The 13,647-nt window shown below is 34.6% G+C and overlaps 1 long non-coding RNA gene across 1 annotated transcript; it reads left to right on the forward strand.

Annotated features, from left to right (window-relative positions):
- The first annotated feature begins 10,860 nt into the window (after nucleotides 1-10,860).
- LOC126695069 (uncharacterized) lies at nucleotides 10,861-12,961 on the forward strand. Its single transcript, XR_007645961.1, has 3 exons — nucleotides 10,861-11,005; nucleotides 11,635-11,689; nucleotides 12,661-12,961. It is a non-coding gene; the product is annotated as an uncharacterized LOC126695069 (long non-coding RNA).
- Nucleotides 12,962-13,647: the final 686 nt, after the last annotated feature.

A 13,647-nucleotide genomic window follows, 5' to 3' on the forward strand; every position in this document is an offset into this window, starting at 1 on the left:
CCAACTGATGCCACACCGGTTTCACAAGGCGACAGTCACGAAGGGCATGGGAAATAGATTCAGGATGCTCTAAGCACAAGGGGCACAAAGTGTCTAATGACATACCTCTTTTGGCTAAGCACTTCTTGACACCAACACTGTTGTGCATACACCTCCAGATGAACATTTAGATTTTTGGCAAGGTCTGGATCTTCCAAATCCAAGAACCCAAATAGGAAACAGCAACCATTTGATCAATGGCTAAGAGGTAAGCACTCTTCATATCAAAACTTCCCTTAGCAGAAAATTTCCAAGCCAACTTATCACAACTTCTAGCAACTACCGGCAATGGGACCGCTTGAATGTCAGCTTTAATTTCTGGGGGAATTTCAAAAGGTATGGCAGCCCAATCCCAACCATACGGTGTACGTAGGTCTTTCAAAGTGAGGATGGCCGAATCTTGAGGGAGGGGGCCATGAATGCTAGATCTGATGGGACCACTATTCAACCAACAATCCAACCAAAAATTAAGGCTGCTTTCATACCCTGGAACCCATTTAGCCCCTTTTTTGAATACATCCATGCCTTTTCTCAAGCCTTTCCAGGTAGAGGAGCTTGGAAGCTTTGACTCATTTCTAGAGATTAACCGCTGCCTTGATCCATACTTGAATCTGAGAACTTTGGCCCATAGAGCTTCCTTCTCGGTGTGAAACCTCCAATTAAGTTTAGCTAGGAGAGCCGTATTTCTCCCTTTTGCAGATTGAAACCCCAAACCACCTGATTCTTTGGGCTTGGTAACTATTTCCCAGTTGACCCAGTGCATTTTCCTTTTGTGCTCAAAGGACCCCCAGAGGAAATTCCTATTGACTCTATCTATGCCATTGAGGATTTTGTTGGGTAAAGAATTACTCTACATTACATAGCTAGGGATGGCTGAAGTCGATGCTTGAATAAGAACCATTCTATCCGCCATAGAGAGCAGATTGGCCTTCCAACCAGCAAGAAAATAACTTTTGTTAACTATTAAGGATTGAAGAAAATCACCACCACCCAACCTTAACTTGACGCTTACTCCATAAATACAAGTTTTTGTAAAATGTGAGAGAGCAATGTTAGTAAATAAACTTTTTTTTTTTTTATTTCAAGAATTTGATAGGGCTACAACAACTTACAGGAAAGGCCACTATATATAAACTTAGAACTCCATAGGTCTTTTTTTTTTTTTTTTTTAATAACCACTCATCTTATCTACATGAGTCAAGTTGAAATGAGTATAAAATTTTTTTGGATGAAATACATATTATCATAAAAAATAATAATAATAATAATAATAATAATGGCTATCACTATTTTTGGATCTATTTATAAATTATTAATGATGTGACAAAATTATATCCAAACCTATTTCAAAATGAATGGATACAATTTTAAGAACTCTATAGTAGAGTTGTTCTAAGAAATCTAGAGGATAGATTAGAGTAAATGTTTTAATTTAGTATATTTCCATATTGAACAAATTCAAACTTGTTCATAAATTACTTAATTAGCTAATTCTTTTCCCTTACACAAATCTATGCTAATAATTAATAACTAAATTGTAGTTGAATTACATTATTTGAATTATGATTTCATCACTAAAATCATGTTTTCAAAACATAATTACAATTACAGAGACGTAACCCTACAAAGTACAAACACCAAAGGCAAAACATATTCATTAACTAAATTGAAGTATAATAACCATATTCTAAATTGCTACGATCTAGTAGCACTGCAATTTTGAATCCAAAGACTCTTTAGTTATGAAATTTGTTGCACGTGAACCTCTCGTCCACTGCTTCAAATACCCACTTGAAGTTTTGGTTCCAGTAGTTTGATCTTTTAGATGGGGCAACAACTTTAGGATCATCAAATCTTTAGTTCCTTTAATCTTGATCTCCAAATGATTGCTTTTCAAGAGCTCGGTTCTCACAACCCGTAAATGCAAAAGCACAACTCTCTAAAATGTCTTAAATCACGTCCTTTAGGTTTTCTTATATAGTCTTCCTTTGGTAGCACAAAACCTTAGTAGTTGGACAAATTAATGGGATTGCATATTGAAAACCTTATGCGATTCTCATTCACTTGAAAATAGGCTCTATTGATTGCAGTGGCAACACCACGTACAGGTCAGGGTGTTCCTGGTTTTTTTTTTTTTTTAAGCTAAATTAGGAACACCCTCACCCTGACCTTAAAAAAAAAAATTTTTAAATTATATTTAAGCTAAATTAGGAACACCCTCAATCACAAAATTAGGAACACCCTCAAATTAAAAAATAAAAATAAAAAATTTATCTGTTCAACTTTCAAGCAAAAAAAAAAAAAAAAAAACCCCAAAAAAAACTAAATTCTGAAAAAAAAAAAAAAAAAAAATTGTAACAAAGCCAAGCCAAAATTTATCTGTTCCACTTTCAAGCAAAAAAAAAAAAAAAAAAAAGCCCCAAAAAAAAAAATTGAACTAAAATCTGAAGAAAAAAAAATTGTAACAGAGCCAAGCCCACGGCGACCCAACAGAGCAAACCCACCCAAGGATACTCAAAAAAAAAAAAAAAAAAAACCAACACAGAGAATCAAAAATCAAACTTACCCACCGTACCCACGGTCACGTCGCTGGCAGAGAAAACCAAACCCCAATACACTGATACAGTCTATACAGAGCAAAAGCGAAACAAACCAAAACCAATACTCAAAAAAAAAAAAAAAAAAAAAAAAAAACCCCAATATAGAGCCTCTGTACCAAAACCAAACCAAAAAAACCCCAATACTCGCTCATCGTCGCCGTAGCTCGCTCACCCCTCATCGTCATCACTCGCCCCTCATCGCAAATCGCATATCATAGACGGTAGATCGCAAATCGCTCTGCTCAGCTCCGGTGCTCGGTGCTCGTAGATCGCAATCGCAGATCCCTCCCTGAGCTGAGCTCCCTTAAGCCTCAAGGTATTTCTAATTTCTCTCTCTTTTTCTCTCAGACTCTCTCTCTCTCTCTCAGTCTCTCTCTCTCTTTATCTCACTGAAAGTTTGATTTTCTAAAATAATGAATGTCTCTCTCTTTTTAGTCACTATTCTTTAAGACTAAATTAACTCAGTAACTCTCTCTCTCTCTGATTGGTTGGCCGATGAATGGGGCTTTATTTATATTTTGCTTTTTCCTGTTTTTTGTCTTTTTGAATTTGGCTTTAGTGTTTATCTTATTCGTTGGTGTTGGTTAGTGTGTGTTCACTGTGTTGGTGAGATATTAATTGTCTTTTAGTGTGTATTGTGATTTGTGAATCTGTGATTGTGAAATTTTCTAATTGGTAGGCTATTGTGATTGGGGCATCAGGCTATTGTGATTTGTGAATCTGTGCTTGTCCATTAAGTGGGGTGGGGGTAGATGGGCTGATGAGCATATGGGGCCGGGAGCACAATAATTAAAGCAGTGTAATGTGCTACACATTACATTGCTTTAATTATTGTGCTGCACATGAGATGTGTAATGTGTACAAGGGGCTAAACAATATAACAAATTAAAGTAGTATAATTAATGACAAATAAATTAAAGCAATATAGTTTATTGTTACGCTAAACAACAATAATTAAAGTTGTATAATTAACCAATACATTATAAAAGACAAATAAATTAAAAATATGTTAAGCTAAATAATAATTAATAATTTTATAATTAATGAAATAACAATATAACAAATTATAGTTTATAAAAGACAAACAAATTAATGAAACAACTAAACAACAATAATTAATAATTTTATTAATATTTCAAATGAACTTATAGTTTATTGTTTATTCTTTTGCTAGAATTATGGACAAATATTTGATAAGAAAACCACGTACCCAAGATTCATCTCCTATGCAAGATTCATTTTCTGTGCAAGATTCATCTTCATCTTCTAAGCGAATTCGTGTTGACTTTAACTTAGAAAATCTTCCTTCAGATCCTAGGCTACGACAAAAGATATCATCTTATCATCCTAATAATCATGATGAAATAAGAAGACATTATTTAACAAAAGGCCCTTGTCAACCTGTTCTTCATGATTTCCCTGTATCATATTTTTCTGAAAAGCCCCGTCAATTTAGATCCGAATGGTATGTGGGTAGAAAGTGGTTGAAATATAGTATAGACAAGGATGCGGCATTTTGTTTTAATTGCTACCTATTTGGGCGGTAAGATGTTGGTAAGCAAGGAGAAGGTGAGACTTTTGTAACGAAGGGATTCAAACTTTGGAATCAAGTTGCGAAGTTAGATTCCCATGTTGGAGGAGTTAATAGTGCTCATAACCAAGCTGTCAAGAAGAGTGAAGATCTACTGAAGGAAAAGCAACACATTCAAAGTGTTTTGGTTAAGCAATCAAATAAAGATAAACATGATTATTGGGTTCAATTAAATGCAATAGTTAATTGCATAAGATTCCTTTTATGCTGGGGATTAGCTTTTCGTGGTCACGATGAATCTCAAGGTTCAAGTGATAAAGGAAATTTTCTTGAGCTTGTACAATTTTTTGGGGGATCACAATGAAGTATTGCAAACAGCTCAGAAAAATTGCAAGCTTACCCACTCGGATATTCAAAAATATATTGTGAATGCAATTGTACGTGAAACATCCAAAGCCATCATCAAAGATCTTGACAATGGGTTCTTTTCAATATTAGTTGATGAGTCACGTGATATCTCAGTGAAAGAACAAATGCCCTTCGTTCTTCATTATGTGAACAAAAAAGGAATTATTATAGAGCGGTTCCTTGGTATTGTACATGTTACAAGTACCACCGCTTTGTCACTCAAATGTGCTATTGAATGTTTACTTTGTAAACATAATTTGAGTTTGTTGAACCTACGTAGGCAAGGTTATGACGGGGCTAGTAATATGCAAGGTGATATCAATGGTCTCAAAACTTTAATTTTGAAAGAGAATAAGTCAGCATTTTAGGGATCACAAATGAGTTGTCAATAGCATTGCAAAAAAAAAAAAATCAGGATATAGTAAATGCTATGGATCTTGTTAAAGTGTCTAAGCAACGACTGCAAGTGATGAGAGAAGATGAATGGAATTCTTTATTGACTGAAGTATCTTCATTTTGTACCACAAATGATATTTCTATCTTGAACATGGATGAAACATTTGTAGTTAGTGGGAGGTCGCAATGCAACACTCAACAAAAGACAAATTTACATCATTATTGTGTTGAGCTATTCTACACAGCCATAGATATGCAATTTCAAGAGCTTAACAACTGTTTTTCTGAGGCGAATACCGATTTGCTACTTTGTATGGCTTGCTTGAATCCAAGTAATTCATTTGTAGCTTTCGATAAGGAAAAGTTGATACATCTAGCTAAGTTCTATCCCTCTGATTTTCTTGGGACAGATATTTTGGCACTTGACTCTCAATTGCAGAATTACATTTTTGATATGCACAGCAACGACTTCTTTTTAGAGCTTCAAGGAGTTAGTAAACTTGCTGAAAAGTTAGTGAGCACAAGGAAGCATGAGACTTATCCCTTAGTCTATTTGCTTGTGAAGTTAGCTTTGACCCTTCCAGTTGCTACTGCAACAGTAGAAAGAAATTTTTCAGCAATGAAATATATAAAGAATGAATTGCGCAATTGAATGGGAGATCAGTGAATGAATGATTGCTTGATTGTGTATATTGAAAAAGATGTAGCTTGTAGCATTGATAATAAGACTATCATGCAACGATTTCAAAATATGAAAACTCGTAAAAGACAATTGTAAATTTTATGTATTTGCGTGTTTTTTGATTGTTGTTGTTATCAATATATAAAATTTTCTTTTTATTAAATTGTGTAATTTATGCTTGTTGAGAAATACCCTGACAAAATTTCCTAGAGTCGCCACTGATTGATTGAACAATTAAACATCTCAATCAATCGAAAAGCTGTTGAGGATGCAAAACACACTATCAAGACTTATATGTGACACAATTTGTTTATGATTATTTTCCACCCAAGCCCACCAAAACTAGGTTTTGCAATAAAATAGGAGATGACATTTTAACAACATTTGCATTCATATTTTGCCCTCCTAATATAAAATCCTATTTCCATCCTAGAGGTTCTAGGTTAATAGAGCTCCAGCCTTCTTGTAATCTGTCTAGTAGAATTTTTTTTTAAGTCTATTTTTAAAAAAATAATTTGATAGCTACAAATACAATGGAAAGGGGAGATTTAAATCCTAGATGTCATGAACACACCAAAAGGTGCCAACCAACTGATCTACAAGTTCTTGGGAAAATCCAATCTTTTATCTTCGGTTACTTTAGTATTCATGCCAATTGCCAAAATATTTTTTGAAGATAATGAAATTGGCAAACTCTCTTTTCCTTTGATAAACAGTTTTATCAATAGACTTAACACTAAAATCATTTCTTCAAGACATAATTTCAACTACTATACTATTTCTTGCTGACAATAGAGGTATCAAGAAGCATTTCAAACGGATGGGCAGCAGGAAATTACACCCAGACAGCAACATATGCAGAACCTTACTAAGCCAAATTGGCAGGTAATCCTCAAAGTGGCAGCCTTCAAGAACAAAAGATCCAAGAAGTGTGGTTTTGCCTTTGAAGCTTTGAACCAGGAAGGAGTCAACCTATTCTCAGGGGGCAGCAGTTGTGGGAAAAAGAATCATTACCTTGCTATCCAGGATGCTGTGAGCGAAGCTGTTTTTAAGGCCAAGGAGCTGGGTTTCAACAGAATTCTAATCCTGAGTAACAGTAAGGGGCTTGACCAGGTTTGCAATCAAACTAGGAAGCCTACTTGGCTAGAACAGACCCTCTTTTCTGATCTTCATCATTTACATCTTCAGGGTCTCATTGTAAGCCACCTTTTTGTTCCTACAGTTGTTATCTCTCATGTTTTGGATTGGGCTTATATTACTACTTCCTTTCCTGTACATCACTGTAGGCTAAACCCAGGCTATGTTTAAGCCTGGTGAACTTTGCTGTAATGTTTCCTTTTGTTCAATGCATGTTTCTCTGGGACTGGTATCAAAAATAAAAATAAAACTACTATACTATTTGTATCTTTAATACAAGTTATCTTGATTATATTAGTAGCAAAATGTGTATTTTATTATTATTATTATAATTAGCAGGGTTTACCATGAATGTGAGAATAAGAAGCACCACGTTACCGTATTCCAAGAGTACTTAATAATTACTTGTAGAGGTAAAATACTTGCAACCCGTCCCGAACCTACTCTGCATGTGGTGTGTGTGTGGTTAAATACTTCCAACCCGCCCTAAATCTGCTTTGCATTGGTTTTTCCCATCTTGAAGAGGAGATGGGATGGGGCATTCCAAATCCAACTCCACCCAGTACCATTGTCATCCCTGCAAAGTTTTGCAGTAGAATGAGAGAGTGTTTCCTTAGGATTCACAAACACAAGTATGGGTACGATACGACACCACAAGCAATTTTTGAAAAATTATAATATAATATAGCAAATAGGATACCGTTACGACACAAATACGACCAATGACAAAGCCAAGTTTTCAGTTCAGGGGAGGAAGCAAGATTGAAAGCAAAACTAATCTAAAAGAAATTAATTGATATTAATAACAAACTAAATAAACAATTATATATTAATATAATTAAGAGATCTAAATACATAGAGTTTAAATTTTTTTTTCCCTATTCTTTTAAGATGTTGAAATTTGGATCATAGCAAGAATAGGGTTTGAGACTAGAAAATATTAAAAACTAAAGTGATTATAAAAAGAGCGGAGGCAAGGTGCAACATATGAACATTCCTTGACTTTTTTTTTTTCTTTTTTTTTTTTAAGATATAATAATTGTGTAGACCCACCAAGAGGAGAGTTGGAATGTTCATAAGTTGACTTTCATAATTATATAAATGGTAGACAATAAAGTAGAATAAGTGGTGGGCTTACTTGAGAAATTTTTTTTTTAAAGAGTTTTCAACTTATAGCGTCCGCTTCTGATAATAGTTCTTTATCATCAAACCAAAACACCAATCGGTTTTTGGTGTGGTCAGGTATTGAACTCTAAATCTCTTATTCAACCATCAAAAACTTTACTAATTGAGCTAACTGGAACCCACGGGCCTACATGAGAGTTGATAGTTCAACAATTGTGAAATTTGTTGGAAAAAATATTATGTATATAGTATTATTTTGACAATTGTTAAATTTATTGTGAACAAAATTATATACGTAAATCATTTACCGTTCATAGTGTGAAAACCTATCAAAAGAACAAAACTCTTAATTTTAAGTGGGGCCCATTAAACTTTGATTTCATTAGAAAATAAAATGTGCTAAGTACTTGTACAAACTGATGGACATAAGATAGTGTTTTTTTTAAATTAGAAGTAGAGAGGTTTTCTTATTTATGCTAGGGGGCAAATTTCAGATAGAAAAAATTTGCCAGAGGCAAAATGCTTTGTTAAGTGTATTATATAAGAGTTTTTGGGGGAGGTGGGGAGGGTAATTGCCCCTCTCGCCCCCTTAGTTTCGCTTATGGATACAACACTTTAAATAAAGTGTCCGTGCATCTTAGGTGTTTTTCTACCCCCTCCCCTTGTCAAGTAGTGTTGGAGATCAAGCTTTTCAATATTATTCAATAATATCCATCATCTATCTGATCTTGTCTATGATGCTGGTAAAATAAGAAGTTAATGTCAACAAAAAAAATTTTGGGTAATTCGAGGGCTACCTCGACTTGTTAACACACAATAAAAAGAGTTCTACTTTCTAATCAACGACTTTCTTATACACATAATAAAATGAGTTCTACTTCATGAGAAATTATTAGGTCTATTACGAGGACTGCTAAAGTGGTCATTCTAGTCTTTCTTATCAATAAAACATTATTATTTATGCAAATGTGACATCACCTAGTGATTTTTTATTTTTCATTCTTATGCTAATTAGGAATTGGACTCACACATTTGTATGTGTGTCATTATTTCATTGGTTGGGAGGACTACTTTAACAATCCTCCCATGTGCTTAATAATTTCACCTACTTCATAACCAATGACTTTCTATCCATATACATTTAAATTTTAGGTTGAAGTAAATTATGCAGATATTGTTATAATGTACGAAATGCGAAACTAAGAAAGTAGATGGGACCATACCATTTTTTACCTATAATAATCAAATTAATTATAAATTGTTGGGTCCCAAATAATATTATCACAAATATTAGCAATCCAAAATAGCAATCACACACAAGAACACAAATATTTACATGGAAAACCCTTTCTCTTTGAAGGGAAAAACCACGGGACAAACTCCAAATAATTTCACTATTATCAAATCAATTACAATAATTCTTGTGTATATCTCACGGTTAAAGAAAAAAATCTCTCTTATTTTTCTTTACTCTCACACACACAAATTATCTTTCTCAAAGGCAACAATCCTTTTTCTTTTCTTTTTCACTATGCGGCACCCACCTTTTTTTTTCACTATATCTCTATATCTGAAACACACATCCCAAGCTTTATATAAAAGCTCTTGCCACCACCTGTCACTCTCCTAATTACATTAGGAATAGAAGTTTTATTCATATAGAGCACTTCACCTATTTCCACTTGCAATAGAAGTCTAAGTGGACTGGACTATGATGCATGTGCATCCAACAATCTCCCCCTCTAGCCCACCAATGGGAGGAGATCTTCATTCCATCTCTTCAATTCAATTTTATGTTAGCCAAGCCAACACAAGGCTTGATCTTCTTCATTATCTTCACCAATACTGAGAACATCTCACCAACGTCAATTCCTTTCATTCTCAAATAATTAATCTCATCTTGGATATCCTTAATCCAATCTCTTGGCTCCCTCTCATCAGAAGCCCAATTATTCTCGAAGATAACAGTTTGATGTTCTCTAGTAGTCCTCTTCTCATGAGGTTCAACAATCTCTAGTGGAGGATATTGCTTCCCCTGCTCAAGCCTTCTAGGATCTTTCACTTCATCGTCATCCAATGTAGCCTTAGCATCTTCATATTCTTCATCACCTACCACTTCCTCTTCTGAAGCACTATTAGGCAATGAGAATTTTACTCTCTTGGTTTCAACACCATTAATCCCAACATTCATCTTCGGAGTCCTCTCAAAATTTTTAATCTCATTGAACTTCTTCTTCTTACAGGTCTTCACATGAGTCATGTACAAACCGCAACATGCATGTCCTCTTGCAACAACCAATGGCCCCTTAGTAAGTTTCCATCTTCCATTACCAAGATAGTTACAATAACCCGCTTGATTCATGGCCAATGTAGAAAACACATTCATCCTTAAATTTGGAACATGTCGCACATCCTTTAACATCATAGTGCTACCAACATTGGTTTTAATGCACACATTACCAATTCCCACAATTTTTGAGTAACTAGAATTAACCATCTTGACTGTACCAAAGTCTCCTGCTTTGTACGTGGTAAACAGCCCCTTTGTAAGGATAATATTGTGGGGGGCTACAGAATCAACAACCCACTCAACATCATTATTAGCAACATGCTCACACTTTTGCTCTTCAATAGAGAACACCACAACATCCCCATCAATCACAGCAACTGTAGTATTTTTCTCACTATCATTCTTTTGATATTTTCCTTTATTTTGTTCCTTATTCCAATGCCAACAATCTCTTCTTAAGTGACCATTTTTCCCACAATGGAAGCATTCTCTAGTTTCCTTGAACTGAGATTGTAACGCCCCAGCCAAAAAAAAAAAAAAAAAGGTGGATTAGATTTTAAGGGGCCACACATGTGACCCCACCTACCCATTTGCTCCCCGCCACTCATTTGTAAAATATCTCTTTTCTCTCTTTGGCCGGCCACACTCATTCTTTGCTCTTCTTTTCTTTTTCATTTTCTCTCAACACAACACACCTCTCTCTCTCACTCCCTCACTCTCCCACCGGCACCTTCACTTCTCATCACCTCAACCATCTTTTTCTGGCAAAGTATACCGGAAAACTCCATAAGAATAAGGTAAGGCTCACTCATCTCTATTTATTTGCGGTAGAAAATTCCTAATCTTTTGGTGGGTTTATATGCTTTTGCTTGAGGTTATGTCTATCTAAGTTTTAATAATAATACCCATGTGATTTATGAGCATTAGAAGTGATATTTATGTGTTTTTATGTATGGATTTTGGTCTTGGTGGATGTATTTGATGAGTGGGTTTATGATTTTTGCAATGGTGGTTATTTAAGTGGTGAAAATTTGGGAGTTTTGGCTTTTTAATGTGAAATAGATTGTGAATATAATTTTATTGAGTTTATTTGGAGCTAGTAAAAGATTTAAATGGTTGTGTTGGAGGATATTGTGATTTTGGTTTCATGGGTCTTTAATGATGTTGTGTAAATCTTATGGAAGCGACTCATAAATTGTTAAGATTTTAGTATTAGGGAGACGATATTGAATGGGTAAATTTTATAAATTAGAGCCTATGTCTTGTGAGTTAATTTGTTGAGAAACTTTGGAAGTGGAATATATTATTTGTGAGGTTAATTACTAGGCTTGCCTAATTAACTGCTTAGTTAGCAATCTCTAATTCATAATTAAATGCAATGTCAAGCTTTATGCTTATTGTGATAGGTTTGCATGGTATTGTTTAGGTTCTAACTAATCTCCTTTGGAGCTTGGAGAGTTAGGCTTTTTGCGGGTTGCAAGGTAAGTAGCTTTTTAATGGGAATTTTTTTGGAAGATAATCATGTTGCATAAACTTTGTTCGGGTCAAACACATATTGGAAAATTATTTGTGGAACTATGTATTTCTTAAAAAGTATTGTGTTGTGACCCTATTATATATGATTATATATATGAAAAGCGCATCATGTTTAATATTGCATATGGGAAAATGTATGATTTGTTAGTATGGAAGAGATAAACATCTTTTATATAATTCTTGAGAATGGCTTTTATGGATTTGTTGCATTATGTGGAAATTCTAAAGATGTTTTATCTTGATTTGTGATATTTGGGAAATTGATAGAAAATGTTATTGACAAGAAATGATTTTGGGAAATTTGAGAACCTTGTATTGGGTATTTCAAGGGTTTTTGTGAAACTACTTGAAATTGAACAGTGCTTTGATTTCATGTAAACTGTGAGCTCTTTATGCTTTTACCCTTGAGCGGTGACACGTGACTACCCAGTGATTACCCAGCCAGATGTCGTAGTCTTTGTGACATTGGTATCTTGGCACCCCGTCTTTGTGGCGGATTGATGTCTTTGTGGCATAATTGATGTCCTCGTGGCATAACTGAGTCTTTGTGACATAATTGATGTCTTCCTGGCATAACTTGATGTCTTTGTGGCATACCTAACGTCTTTATGGCGGCTTATCATGTGGCCTTAGGTTGGATTTTCAGGTTTTAAAAAGGGTGTTTTGATAGCTCATAATAAATAGTACGTAGTTACATGTTGGAATACTTTGAAAAAAAAAGCTTGGTGCTATGTTCTTTTAATCATTCTTGTCATTTTATTAAGAAAAATGGATTTGCTGGATTTTTATGGTAATTTCTAGATTATGAAATGTTTTGTAAAATGTCCATTATCATGAAACTTGCATTTCCCCCACCCCCATCAATTGTGCTACTTACTGGGCTCTATCTCATCCCATTATTTTATAAACTTTTTAGAGTAGGCAACAATCTTTTGAGACAGCTTTTTGGTGGCTAATAGTAGTTAGACTAACTACTGATGGAGGCTGAACTTTTGTAATGGAGATATTAGATGTTGTACATCTTAGAATAGGCTTGACTCATTCTTTTGTATATTATAGTGGTTGTGACTTTATTTCCACTAATGGGACAAACTGTTGATATGTAATTATTTATTCAGACCTCTATTATTTTGTGGCCAGTGGTCATTGTAATTAATGCTTAGAGCTCTGACTTACTCTGAGAGTATATTCAATGAAATTATAATGATAATTCTTGATATTAGAATTTGATATAATTTTTGTGGATTGAATTGTCAAAAAGGAAAGAAAGAAAAAAAAAAATCTACAGGTACTTTGAGATGTGATTTCTCATGCCGTGGACCCTTTTGGGTTTGGGGCGTGATAGAGATCTATCTCTTGATTGTAACCTACCATTGAATTTCCGATCATTAGGTCCTCTGCTTCTACCTCTACTCTTGTTCTCCGTGACAAAAGCTTGATCTTCTGCATTGTCTATATTTGCATCTCTCTTGCGAACTTCTTCACTTAAAATCAAATCTCGAATATCATCATATTTGAGTTTGCTTTTCCCTGCAAAATTACTCACCGCCATTCTCATGGCTTCCCAACTGTTTGGTAAAGAAGCCAAAAGTATCAACACATGAACCTCATCATCAAATTCAATTCCCACCGTGGATAATTGATTTGTGATTGTATTGAACTCATTCAGATGCTGCGCTATAGGAGTGTCTTTTGCCTTCTTCAGATTAAATAACTTCTTCATCAGATACACCTTGTTGTTAGCCGAAGGCTTTTCATACATGCTAGACAAAGCCTTCATCAAATCCACTGTGGTCTTTTCTTTCACAACATTGTGCGCAACTGATCTTGACAGAGTTAATCGAATAACTCCCAATACCTGTCTATCAAGAAGGTTCCAATCTTCATCCTTCATAGTTTCAAA

This window comes from Quercus robur, chromosome 8, assembly GCF_932294415.1.
Source record: "Quercus robur chromosome 8, dhQueRobu3.1, whole genome shotgun sequence".
Lineage (NCBI taxonomy): Eukaryota > Viridiplantae > Streptophyta > Magnoliopsida > Fagales > Fagaceae > Quercus > Quercus robur.